Genomic DNA, 12667 nt, shown 5'->3' on the forward strand with positions numbered 1-12667 from the left:
AGATTGCAGCGAGTAATTAGAGAATCCTCAATGCCTTCCTCGCTGCCACTCATTTACAAGAGTCTTTGTTATCTACCTATCTGGGCGCAGCGTGAGGCGGTGTGTGTTTGCATCACTTTTCCCTCTTAAAATTCCTTCCTTATGTCACTGGAGAGACAGATCCCAGACCATATCTTGTCACCCCGGCTAGCACACCGCGCAACGGACAGCGCAGTGGGACAGCCATTAATTGGAGCAACTTGGGTTGGTAAGTACCCACGTGTGTGTCACTGACATGCAAGAACAAGGAGATGGGCTGACACATGGAGACAGGGGACACCCTGGGCTGGACTGCCCCCCCCCACCCACACACACCCACACACACTCAAACACACACACCTCCACATGCCCCCTCCGTTGCCCCTCGCCCTCTCTCCTTGCCTTCAGGAAACAACACATGTTCCTGATACTGAGTCAGTGGTCACTATCCGTGTCAGCTGAGCCGCCGTGTTCACATGCCACAAACGTTGTGTGTGTGTGTGTGTGTGCTTGTGTGAGTGTGTGTGCGTGTATCTGTTTGGAAAATGAATACAGGCTGTTCTCATACACCGTTCGTAGCTATACCTATGAAAAGTAATGCACTCTAATTTGTATATATTCTACAAAAGCAATTCGTATAATCCACGTAATTGTGAACCAGGAAGTATAAAGTGTGACAAACACCGCGTAGGGAGGAGGTCGGAGTGGACGGGTGGGTCCAAAAACACTGGCCCTTCACCCAGGAGACCAGTGTTCATGTCCCGTATTAAACCAGAAGTCAACGTTCATTTATTTGTCACGTAAATTGCGATTGGGATTGACTCGTTTTTGGAGCCAGCCTCAAGTGGCCATTCGCTGAACTGCAGTTTTTTGCACTTCCGCGTTGGCTTCATTTTTCAGCCCCAGAGGTTGCCGCCTGGGCGTGACTGTCCTCGGTGTGTGTCAGCGGCGATGTCAGCAACTCAACCAACCCATCTTGAAACACGTACCCCGTCTCGTTTACCATGCTTTGTGGATGTCACTTTTTCATTCATATATCTATACAACTAAAGTGTTTATGATTAAATTGTTTACTAGAGCACCCCCAGATTGATGAATTTAACTTTAAGATTCAGGCTACAAATTTGTTGTTCTAAATTCATGATTTTTTCCCATAATCAAGCAGCCCTAACACACGGTTATAGATTAAACTACACAACACTGTCTAAAATAGTTGAAATGAGCTCCCCCTCCACCAGCTACAACAGTAACATGCATCAGCAATAATAATCCAATAATGTAACACTCACAGGGACCATATTTCTGCTTTATGAGTAATCTTACTTTAGATACTTTAAGTACATTTTGCTAATAATACTTTTGTACTTTTGCTTAAGTGATATCTTCAAAGCAGGACTTTACTTGTAATGAAATATTTTCACAGTGTGGTTTTGCTACTGTTACTTAAAAAATATTTAAATACGTCTTCCACTGTCAATTAAAAAATTAAATATTTGTCAAACGGAAAAGAGGAATAGCTCAATAGACGGGACCATCTGTGTACCTTCCAATCATCTCACAGTCCAAAGTCCTGACAGCTGCACTTCCTCCTGATCTAGCGTATCACCTCTCTGGCATTTTTCTTCCTTTCTTTTCCACTTCCCCTGCCCCCCCATCACAAACCGGCCTGACAGAGTTCACTTTTCTCCTTTAAGAGGATGAATGAAGATAAAAAGCAAAGCAAAATGGAGCACGAGAGGCATCACTTGCTTTGATTCATGATGGCTGGGAGTTTCTCTGCAGCCCGCCTGCCTGCTTGGCTGGCTGCCGGCTCGCCTGCCCGTCTGCTCCTTCAGAAAGCGCTCTAATGGAGAGCTGCAGCCTGCTCGCAGTGACACCGTCGAGCCATCAGGAATGGCTGATTATGGTGCTAAATATTGATCTCTGCCTCACATGTGTCAAAATTCCCCCCACCCTTTAATTAGAATTTCCCCTCCGCGCCATACAGGAACTAACCGAATATATTAGAGGACTTCATGAGGAGGAGGGGAGTGCAGCTAGCGGGGCATAATTGTGACCTCGTCTTGTCTCTTCCCTCCTGAGTTTTGAGATGACTTCCAACTGTCTGTCTAATGCTCCCGGCCTCTGTGATAATCAGACTTATTTTCCTCGTCTTATCACAGGATGATCGGCTGTTCTCCATTCCCCTCTCCCCTGTCTGCTCCCATCTCCTCCTATCCTCTATACCTTGTCCCGCCCAGCTTATATTGTATGTTTTCTCCATTTTGCATGGACTGTTAGAGAAGGCTGTCTTGAGACACAATTATTTTTTGTCCTCCTATTTCATGCACATCTTCATGCATGTTGTATATGATTAAAAAAGGGTCCTTATAGTACAATAGTACTCTGCTGATTTAGCATTGCACTATTATACATGGATCACAAAACTCATGGTTCGGATCGTATCACAGTTTTGAGTCACGGATCTGATCGGATTGGATCAGCAGAGAGAAAAGAGAGCAAATATAACTTTAGAGATGCCCTGATCACGTTTTTTTGCCACAGATACAGATTGCCAATCATCGATGAGCAATATCGGTTGATACAGATCGTTTTTGTTGTTGTTTTTCAATTTGAATGTTATCCTTTTACTTTGTTATAGTCATCTACAGTAGTTAAAGTCAAATAATCAGGAAATTAAAGATTGTATTTTTTATGAAAAAATCTTGTAGTATAATAGTTTTAATTATTTATTATATGCTGCTTAGAGCTAGTATTAAGAAGTAAACAGGTCATCATTCCCTCTCTATTATCTATTTTATATTGTTGTGAAAATATCTTCTTCAAATAACTGTATTTATTCAAGTTTCTCGCCAAAAACTACATTTAACAAGATTACATTTGCCATTTACCTTCGGCCAATACTCCTTTTTTTACTGAATAGAGCCTGAACGCACCATAATGTAACTCTCTGTAACCTCCGTATGGTGGTGCTGCCGATTTCAACAAAGATTTGTCGTTGAGGAAATTTTCCCACTGGTTAATAAACAACACGGGTGTTACCGATTACACCGGACATTTTACAAGAAAAGATGATGGTCAATATGTGCAGCGCACTTAAGTACTTTGATCTTTAACGTTGGATGGCTGTTTGTCTGGCCTCTATCCGTTAGAGCTTTCGCTGTGGGCCCGCAGGTTTCCACCCAGCGCTGCTCTGCGCACACACCGGCTGTGTTCGTGTGGAGCACGGATCAACTACGGTCCGTTACACCACTACTGTGTAGCATTGTCGGTCTCCCAATAGACGGATGGTTTACAAAAAATGGAAAAAGGATCAAAATCAATTTAAGGAAAAGTGGTTAGCGGGATCTATTGGCAGAAATGGAATATCATATAAATAAGTTTAAGTTGAAAATAAGAATCATTGTGTTTTCGTAATGAACCATTTGTATCTACATATGGAGCAGGTCGCCATGTTTTTACAGTAGCCCATGGACAAACCAAACACTGGTACTTGATAGAGCCATTTGTGTCTCAATCTGCAATCTCACCACTAGATGCCGTCTAATCCTACACGCTGCGCCTTTAAGCAGAACCAGAGTTATCATCCTTTTTATTCCACGTTTTCTTCTTCCTTGTCAATACCTTGTGGCTGCATTACCCACAATGCAACTCAACCGCCGACAATTCGTTCAGGGATTTGGGTGTGTTAGCGGCTAATGTAGCCTCGAGCCTCTGGCCTGAGGCAGAGATGAGGAGCATGCTACAGAGGTCTGGTGAGCTCAAGTCTTTCTGACTCTGCAGAGCCAGATTTTTTAAATTTTCAAACTTGTAGTCTTCAGCCACGACCAACGCTGACTCAAGTGACAATGTGCACCTTTATACACCTTTGTGTATTTTTGTATTTCTACTGATTAATATTAAATAAATATAGCATTCAAGCAGTTCAAGGTCCTTACAGTAAGAAAAAACACCATGAGATTCAATGATTTGAATTTTATTTTCCGTTACAACAAACGTCATAAAGTTGCCCCTATAGAAAAGCCAACACACTCATAGTGCTGCAGCAATGCAGTGATCATGCTTTTTTAGTTGATAGAATAGATAAACACAGCGCATATTATTGCTTTGTGTTGAGATTATACTCACCTGTCTGTGTTGTCTAACCCCTAAAGGGCTTCTTCCTTGTCTCAATTCATCATTTATATTTCTCAATCAAACTATTGAGTACTTTTGCCGTTCGATATTAAATCTATTTTTCACTGCAGCTGGTTCTGCTCAGGTTTCACCTCTTCCTGGGTTTCAGAGCACTAACATGCTACCTTCTTTCCCGATCATTTCCTCCACCTCTCTCCTTCCATATCTCCAGCTCTAAATCCATGTTTTCCCCCTTTCCCAGCTCTCTTTCCCCCTCCACCCCTCCTCTCCTCTCTTTCTCTCTCTCTCTCCATTCTTTGGTTAGGAGGCACCGGTCGTTATTACAGGACGCTGGCAGGCTTGCCGTCAGTTGCATTCTGGCGAGAGTCAAGTGCCACAAGGTGCCTTTTTCTATTTGTTTGTTTCATGCTACAGTGCACCAGCCACTGACCTGTGGTAGCCGTGTCGGGCAAGAGGGAGGCAGGTTCATCCAATCAAAGAGCGGCTGAAAATTAACACTGATCTTTCCATTCTTGAAAAGGGACTGTGGCAAAAGGCAATTTCATGACCATAGAGTGGATTCTGAATTCTTTTTACACTTTGTTTTTTATTAATATCGGGCACATATTTTCTCTTCTATACATTTTAGATGATTTATATCTTTGCACGCTTACTTTATTTCGCAAATTTATTTGAACAAAAAAAAGGGTTTAAATCCATCGTTCACAATTTGTTTTCACTCAAAACGTAATCTCAAAAAATCTGATATTCTAATATCACAGATTTGTTTTTTGTTTTTTTATCACAGTGAATTCAATCTGAACCCCCTGCAATTCACTACATGCAATATTCATAGTTGATCCATTGACTGCTATTCAAGCGGGAACTATTTGAAGAGGGAAAGTTCATGTGCATTTTTGATGGATTGTGCATGTCTTCCCCTACTCTATATGGATAGAGAGCTTGTTTGAAGGTCAGTGATTCTCTTCAGTCAGAGTCTTCCCTCCGTACTCCTTTTTTTTGGGGGGAAAGAATATCTCCAGTCTTCACTCCATATTTTTCAAGTGCTTCTAGGATGACTAGGTTGGATGACCTTGAATCCTGGTGGAGATGAATCTCTAGGAGACGCTCCTCTCTCTCCTTTTCTTGGGGAACTCTGTCATGAAGAAGGACAACGACCTTCTCCCTTCAGGTTTTTCATGTAAAATATCCACTTTCCCCAGACAGATCCCAACCTTTTCATGTCTGCCATATTTTGTGTTTTTCATCGTATCGGTGTTGAACTACATTTTCCTTTAACTTTAATACTCACATTGCGTTCGATTTATTCCTCTTTTGTATGAATATGCTTCACGCTATTTATCAATTAATTAGTTTTCCTCTGATCTCATATTATATCCTTAGAAGGGGATCGATATTTAAAAATGTGGTGCATCCATGTGTGTGTGTGTCTTTATGTTAGCATGTTAGGAACAGGGGGTTGAACAGGGGTTGAGTGGATCTTGAGAGCTGGCAGGTGCATTATTGCAGCAGGCTCTGCCTAGCTTGACATGTGTGTGTTCCTAATCTCCTAGTGATATGACAAAGCTGTGTGGGAGCTTGGGCTGGATCTCTTCTGTCTGTTGTGACACACACACACACACACACACACACTACAACCCCCTCTCCCCTTCCCTTTTGTCCAACACACACACACATCATATTCCCCTCTTGACCCCTCAAGAACCCACCACTCTACTATCTATTGGCACCTTCTCAGTATAGATGTGAACTTATATGTGCGACGAGAGCTTTATAAAACCATCACTACAGTGTGTGCATCTATTTGTGTTGTCACTCTGCGGGTACATAGAATATGTATTCATGCACACAGAAATTCATGCATACACTAGCAGCAAACAAGGCCTGAGACGCCCTGTAGATGCAGACGAGCGTGAGTGAATCTCAGGCTTGTTTACCTCCTGTTAGTCAGCGCAGGGAAGGAAGATTAAGGTAAAAGAAGTGGTGAAGTTGCTGTTGGTGAAGTGTTTGAAAAAAACACATTAACGTAAGCTCTTATATTTAATTCTCTCAACTTGCTTTTATCTCTGAGGAGAGGACTTTGTAGCTGCAAAACCTTGGCAACCTTTTTCCAAGTGTGCTTGTTTAATCGAGGGGTGGCACAACTGGGGTCTTGGTGCTCGTAAGAACAGATTTTCTGACTGAACCTTCAAAAATGCCTCAATGGATATCTAGATATATATTTTGACTCAACTTTACAGCATTTCTAGCCTTTATTTCAAGTAGTTGATCTTAAAAGATTTCAGAAAATTAACAATAGCAAAACTGGCATAGTCCTAATAAATCCTGACATTACAAATATACCAGTCTAAAGCTGACTGTCAGTAAGTGCTTCAACTTAAAACAAATAATGAACTTATTGCTGCAATAATACAACATACAAGCACACAATATGCTTGTTTTATTAGCACAAACGGTCCCCATCTGTAGATATGTACTTTTTAATGATACAGCACAATTTTATCATTTATAGTAAATTATTTCGCGGACCCCTGACAGAGTGCCACGGACCCCTGGGGGTCCCCGGACGCCACTTCGAAAATCACTGGTTTAAATAGCGAAAGAAACACACCGGGAGGAGAGGTGGATGGGCTCGTTCGTGTCCCATGTTTACAACGTTCTGTGTCATTTTCATTGTACAAACGTAGTAGTTTTAAGCCCAACCATGATGTTTTTTCCTAACTGTAGTGGTTTTGGTGCGTTGTTCTGTTGTTACATTATTGTTTGAACCCAAACCATGACCTGAACTAAATATTTTTGCTGTATTTTTGGTTCAGAAACGTCATGATTCAACATATCCGTGGTTTGCAGAAACGTCCAATGCCAATATTTTTTCTGGTGACTGGTTTGATTTAGGGGGAATTTTTTACCTTTTTTTAGAACAGACAGTAGAGACAAACAGAAAATCAGGGGAGAAAGAATTGGGTGGGTAACATGCAACATAGGGCGCTGCAATTACATGGTCAACACCTAAGACCCCTGTGCTACCAGGACACCCATGTACCTGCTTTTTAATCTGGGTTGCTTTAATTCAGCAAGACTAAATGCACATGAAGAGGGCTGCACTTAGCAGATGATAGAAGACCAGATACACACACACACACACACACACACACACACACACACACACGATTTGACTCAAAGACATGAACAGATTACATGTGCATGGGTGTGTTTAATATGTTTCACTTCACATGGAGCAGCGGCACAAACCATAACACAGGATGAGGGCATATTCTAGCGGGAACTGAGCCAGTGCATCTGACCATGTTGACATTTTACACACTGACATCAGACGGAGGGATGGGAGGGTGGGGGGGAGGATAGTTTGCAGCCCTGCATTCAGTCACATTGTCACAGTGGAAGGTGTAAATGGGGGAGAATACAGAAAGCAGTTAATGAGCAACGTTTTTTAGACTTTAGAAATCACAAAATAACATCAATCTAAGAATAAATTGATTTCTGCTATGATAAAATGATGCAGATGTGATGATTTCACCATCTGCCTGGCGATACCCCCGCATGCGTCATCAAAACCAGATTCTTCTCCTGTGTGTTTTTACAGTGTGCCACTCGGTCTCCTCCAGCCTCGCCCCAGAGATCCTAATGCATCATTTGAGGCTCATACAATTCACTGCTTCCCAAGCCACCGGCTCCTACCAGCCTGATAGAGGCATTTTTTCGCCACTTAGAAACACGCACTGTGTGTCCGATCCCTTCCTCCTTAATATGTCCTCTATTACCATCAGGCATTTATGCCTGTTTTTTCTACTTCAGTGACCACTGAGCACCGGCTTCATTAAAACTAATTGAATCGGAAACATGTCCGCCCGAGGAAACATTAACTCTTTCCATAAAGGAAATTTCCGATTTCATTTTGTCAATAAGGTCAAAGGACTGAACCCGTGTGTTCAATACTGATACATGCTATGCACATAAACTTCAACTGTAGGGCCATTTAACTCTATCAGCACTGAATGTACCATTCAGACTCTTGTGGTTTCTGCTGATAATATGATCTAGGGATGCACCGATACTGGATCGGATATCGGGCCGATTCCGGTTCAAATAGCTGGATCGGATATTGGTGACAATGGAGCCGATCTACTCAATTCTATACTTATATACTATATACATTATATACTGGAATTTTAACTCCTGTTTAAGTTTTGACCAATTTGTTGCTGCATTAAAAAGGTTAACACTTGAATTCTAATTCCTGTTAATTTTGAAGATTTTTTACCAAGTTGCTGGTGTACAATTTATTATTTTAATGATGAAGAACATTCAAATACATTTATATCTATGTATTTATTGGTCACATTTTGTTTTATAAAGTTAGGAAAGCAATGTTTATGTCAAGCCTGATGTTGCCTTACACATAACAGACTGATCCCAGTCTCTTCCACACAGTGAGGCAAACAGCGTATTAATTAAACACTGGTATCAGATCAGTGCTCGGTATCAGCCGATACCCAAAGCCCAGGTATCGCTATCGGTATCGGGACTGAAAAGTCTGATCGGTGCATCCCTAATATGATCATTTGTGAAATTCACCCCACTTTTTCCCCCAAATCCTGCAGAAACCTGAAGAATCCCCTCTTTAACATGACATCCAGTCAATTTCATTGCATTATTAATTTCTTGCGGTTAGCATAATCGAGTCTCGGTACAAGCGTCGCATTAGCGCTTTTAACTTGACCACACTTGAAACAATAATTTGATAGCATCCATCAGAAATCAATGCGCAATAACAGAGCATACACAGCTGTTTAATATGAAGTAAATATTTATGAGTGATCTGACGAGGCATCAAGTCCAGTCAATCTTCTTTGAGAGGATCTGTGCAAATGATTAACCTCGTTTTACTGGTGCTGTCTGGGCTGGTAATGGCCATTAGAGCTAAGAAGGAGTGAGGCCTTTGATTTTTGGCTCCTCATCATTCACAGCTTGTCGCATCCCTTCATCCTTCATACATGGCTGCTGAATTGATTGTCTGTTTAGTCCTATGAATGATAAAGCTGCTCTGGGCCACCACAGGCTGAGCGGGACAGACACGGCTCACTTCCATCTATATGCAAGGTGGATTTCTTTTCCTGCCTCGCCACTCGGAAATCAGCTTTTTGCATTATTTATTGGACAATCACCAGCATTTCAATATGGTAAATCAAATAGTCACAGTAATATAACTATAGGCAGTCGTATCCAAAGGGCCATCATTCCACTCATTATTCATTCATTTTGTTTAGAGCTATAGTCGGAGGGACTTGTGAGATTCATAAGTTGTGTAATCAACATGTTTTACTGCAGGCTCCCTGAACAGAGGGAAAGGTAACATGAGAGGAAGTGATTCTCAATGTAGACTCAATGAATGAAGAGCAGCAGAATTATTGTACATAAACAAGGAGCGATGAAGAGACAGGTGGATTATAACCTCTCGACATGACAACCAGAGTGTACTGACATACTGAAAAAGTCACATAAGTTGTTTAAATCAATCAATTTTTCAAAAGTTTTAATCAATTTCATTTGAAAGTAAGTCAAGTAATAAAGAGCATGCTGTGGCTGTTTTAGTCATACAGCACGTGGATCTATTTCAGCGCCTTGCTCGCGAGCTTTCTAATAAGATTCTCACTCTGTACCTCAAAATAACTTTTAATGCCAGTCACATAAAGAAAGATAATACTTTACTGTCATTTACTCGAGGCTTAAGTCGAACCATGTCAGAGAAAATTACATATTGTGTCCAAAACTCATGCTGAATAGAGAGATATAGTATCAGCGTATAGTTTTTAGGGATGCACCAGTACCGGAAAATAGCTGGATCGAGTATCGGGGACAATGGGGCCGATCTATTCAACTCAGTTCTATGTTTATATACTATATACATTCTATAGTGGAATTTTAATTCCTGTTAAAGTTTTGACCAATTTGTTGCTGTATTAAAAAGGTTCACTCTTGATGTAGTTCTTGTTCATTTTGAAGATTTCTTTTTACTAAGTTACTGATGTACGATTTATTTTTTAATGATAAATAATTCAGTAAGTTTATATCTATTTATTTATTTGTTACATTTTGTTTTACAAAATTAGGAAAGCAAAGTTTAAGTCAAGCCTGATGTTGCCTTTCACATAACAGAATGATCTCAGTCACTTCCACACAGTGAGACATTTAGCTTATTAATTAAACACTGGTATCAGATCAGTACTCGGTATTAGCCGATACCCAAAGCCCAGGTATCGTTATCAGGACTGAAATGGTCGGATCAGTGCATCCCTAGTAGTTCACAAAACTTTGTAGTGTGCATATTTGTGCATCTTTATAATTATTCTCTATATCTTTCGCTGACTACTGCGAGCGTAATTCCAGTAGCAGTTTGAGCAACCGTGAGTTTTCCTCATCGGATGTGTGTCTAACAAGTTCTCATGTAGTGCAAAGGTGAAAGGTCAAGTGCTCTCCCACCACGGGGATCAGATGAGGCGAAGGTCTGGCTTATCTTGGCCTCCCGTCTTGGTAATTCACACATTAGACCTCCAATCTAAATCACACCGTCAACATGTGAACCTTTTTTTGCAAAAAATAACATATTAGAGTCTAAGGAAAGCATATCCTTGTTCAGTTTTGTTGTCGTGGAACGGCTCCTAACCGGACACACCTACAGCAGAGCTGCAGCACTTCCAATCCACCGAGCAACACGCATGTGAACCTGTCAAATTGCATCACAGAATTAGACAAAAGTGCAGCTGTGCGTGCAACATAACCGTCCACGATCGTCACAGTGTGCACCGTGCGTGTGTCTCTATTAGTGGTAGCTGTAAATGTGAAGCAGCGTTTCTCAGAAGCTGGGACTCTGAGTCTTATAATTTGATTCTCACTTTGTGTACAAGCACTTAGCAGCAGATACTGTGTTCTCTGGAAGATGGCCACCTTCACCTGCTGGCTTTTGGGTTGGTTGCTCTCTGCAACGGGAGCAACTGGAGAATTCTTTTCTCTCTCTTCTACTCATGCTGACACCATCATGTCTAACCTTCCACTGATGTCAAGTGCGGAGAGGAAATGAAGTCATATAGGCTCTTAATGAATTTAGACTCCAAGTCCCTCCAGCATATATAATCATGCACAAACACTGACAGAAGTATTCACTGTCTTGTGTCACGTTTTATTGTGTCGAAGACAGACATGTTTCAAAACCCCTAACTGTACTTTGAGTCAATAAGAGAGAACTTGTGACATTGTAATGCACCCTTTCAAACAGATCTGCTAAATGTCAGCAAACTGGTTCTGAGTGTAATCCCAATTTGCCTTGGAATTAGCACTTTACAGTGACGATCTAATTATTTAGACAATTTATTGCCTGCTGCTAATATCTCTCAAAATAAGCTGTTCCCTTCATTCTTGATCATGTGATAAATGTGGAATCAGCAAGGATAAGTCTCAGACATGCCTCAGAGCCTGGCGTCACTTCTCTCCTCTGACAGACTAACGGAGAGGCTTTGTGACAGCCTGCACTGCTGCAGCTCCAGCAGGCCAATCACTGCCGCTTTAAAGGACTTTCATTTGTGCAAGTTACACACTACGAGACGCACATTTGATGCGCAAAGTGGCTTGAGTTGTGGGCTAGTTGCATGAGGGCGAAATGGCATTAAAGGATGCAGCTGGAGGTTGATGGTGACAGGCTTACTATCAAACTACAATAAAAAAAAACGACCTTACTTTGTCGGCTCAGGTGAAAACTTTAAACTTAGAGAAAAGTGTGCCTGTGTGTGGCATCATCCAATCTTTCTCGGTCACTTAAAATCCCAAAATGGCACAAAGCGCTGCGCTTTTTACGCACAATGTGAAGCTGCGCCACCTGTGCGCAACAGGATTTCATCTCACAATAAACGTGTTCTTTTCTTCTTCTTCTTTGTAATAGCAGGTTGTAGGTAGTCAGTCTGGTAAAACTGTCTAAGTTGTGGCTCGTCGGCAGATAAAACAGGTTAACAGTCTGCGTTTACATGAGAAAAGTGAAGGCAAATGAAGCGCAACGATGATCTCCAATGCAAATTAAAATATAATATAAAGGTGGACATCACATTCTGAATCCTTTAGGCAACAAGGAAAGTCTGTCCAGAAAGACAACCTTCAACTTTTATTTGCATCAACTTTCGCACCAGCATCCAGAGGAAACAGACTGAATTATAAAACCCGATGCTCTTTTTTTTAAATTGTTCTCTCAAAAAAAATATTTTGGATTCAAGCGAAAAAAGAAGATTCCTATATTTAATCCGTTGTAGATGTTTTTTCTTTTGCCAAATACAAATAGGCGTTAAAGAATGAAACGAGCTTTTTAACAGCCTGGATGTGCTAATAAAATCTTCTTCTTTTTTTTATTCAAATATAAGAAATATAGACACACATGCAGGAGACAACTTGAAGGTGTTTCTCCAAATTAGAAGTGGATTAAAATGTAATTTTGATGACTGAAATATTC

General features: G+C 41.1%; 1 long non-coding RNA gene across 15 annotated transcripts in view; it reads left to right on the forward strand.

Moving 5' to 3' along the window:
- The window catches only part of LOC119500680, a 186243-nt gene that overhangs the window by 82821 nt on the left and 90755 nt on the right, over positions 1 to 12667 (forward strand). The window lies entirely within an intron of this gene.

This window comes from Sebastes umbrosus, chromosome 13 (assembly GCF_015220745.1).
Source record: "Sebastes umbrosus isolate fSebUmb1 chromosome 13, fSebUmb1.pri, whole genome shotgun sequence".
Lineage (NCBI taxonomy): Eukaryota > Metazoa > Chordata > Actinopteri > Perciformes > Sebastidae > Sebastes > Sebastes umbrosus.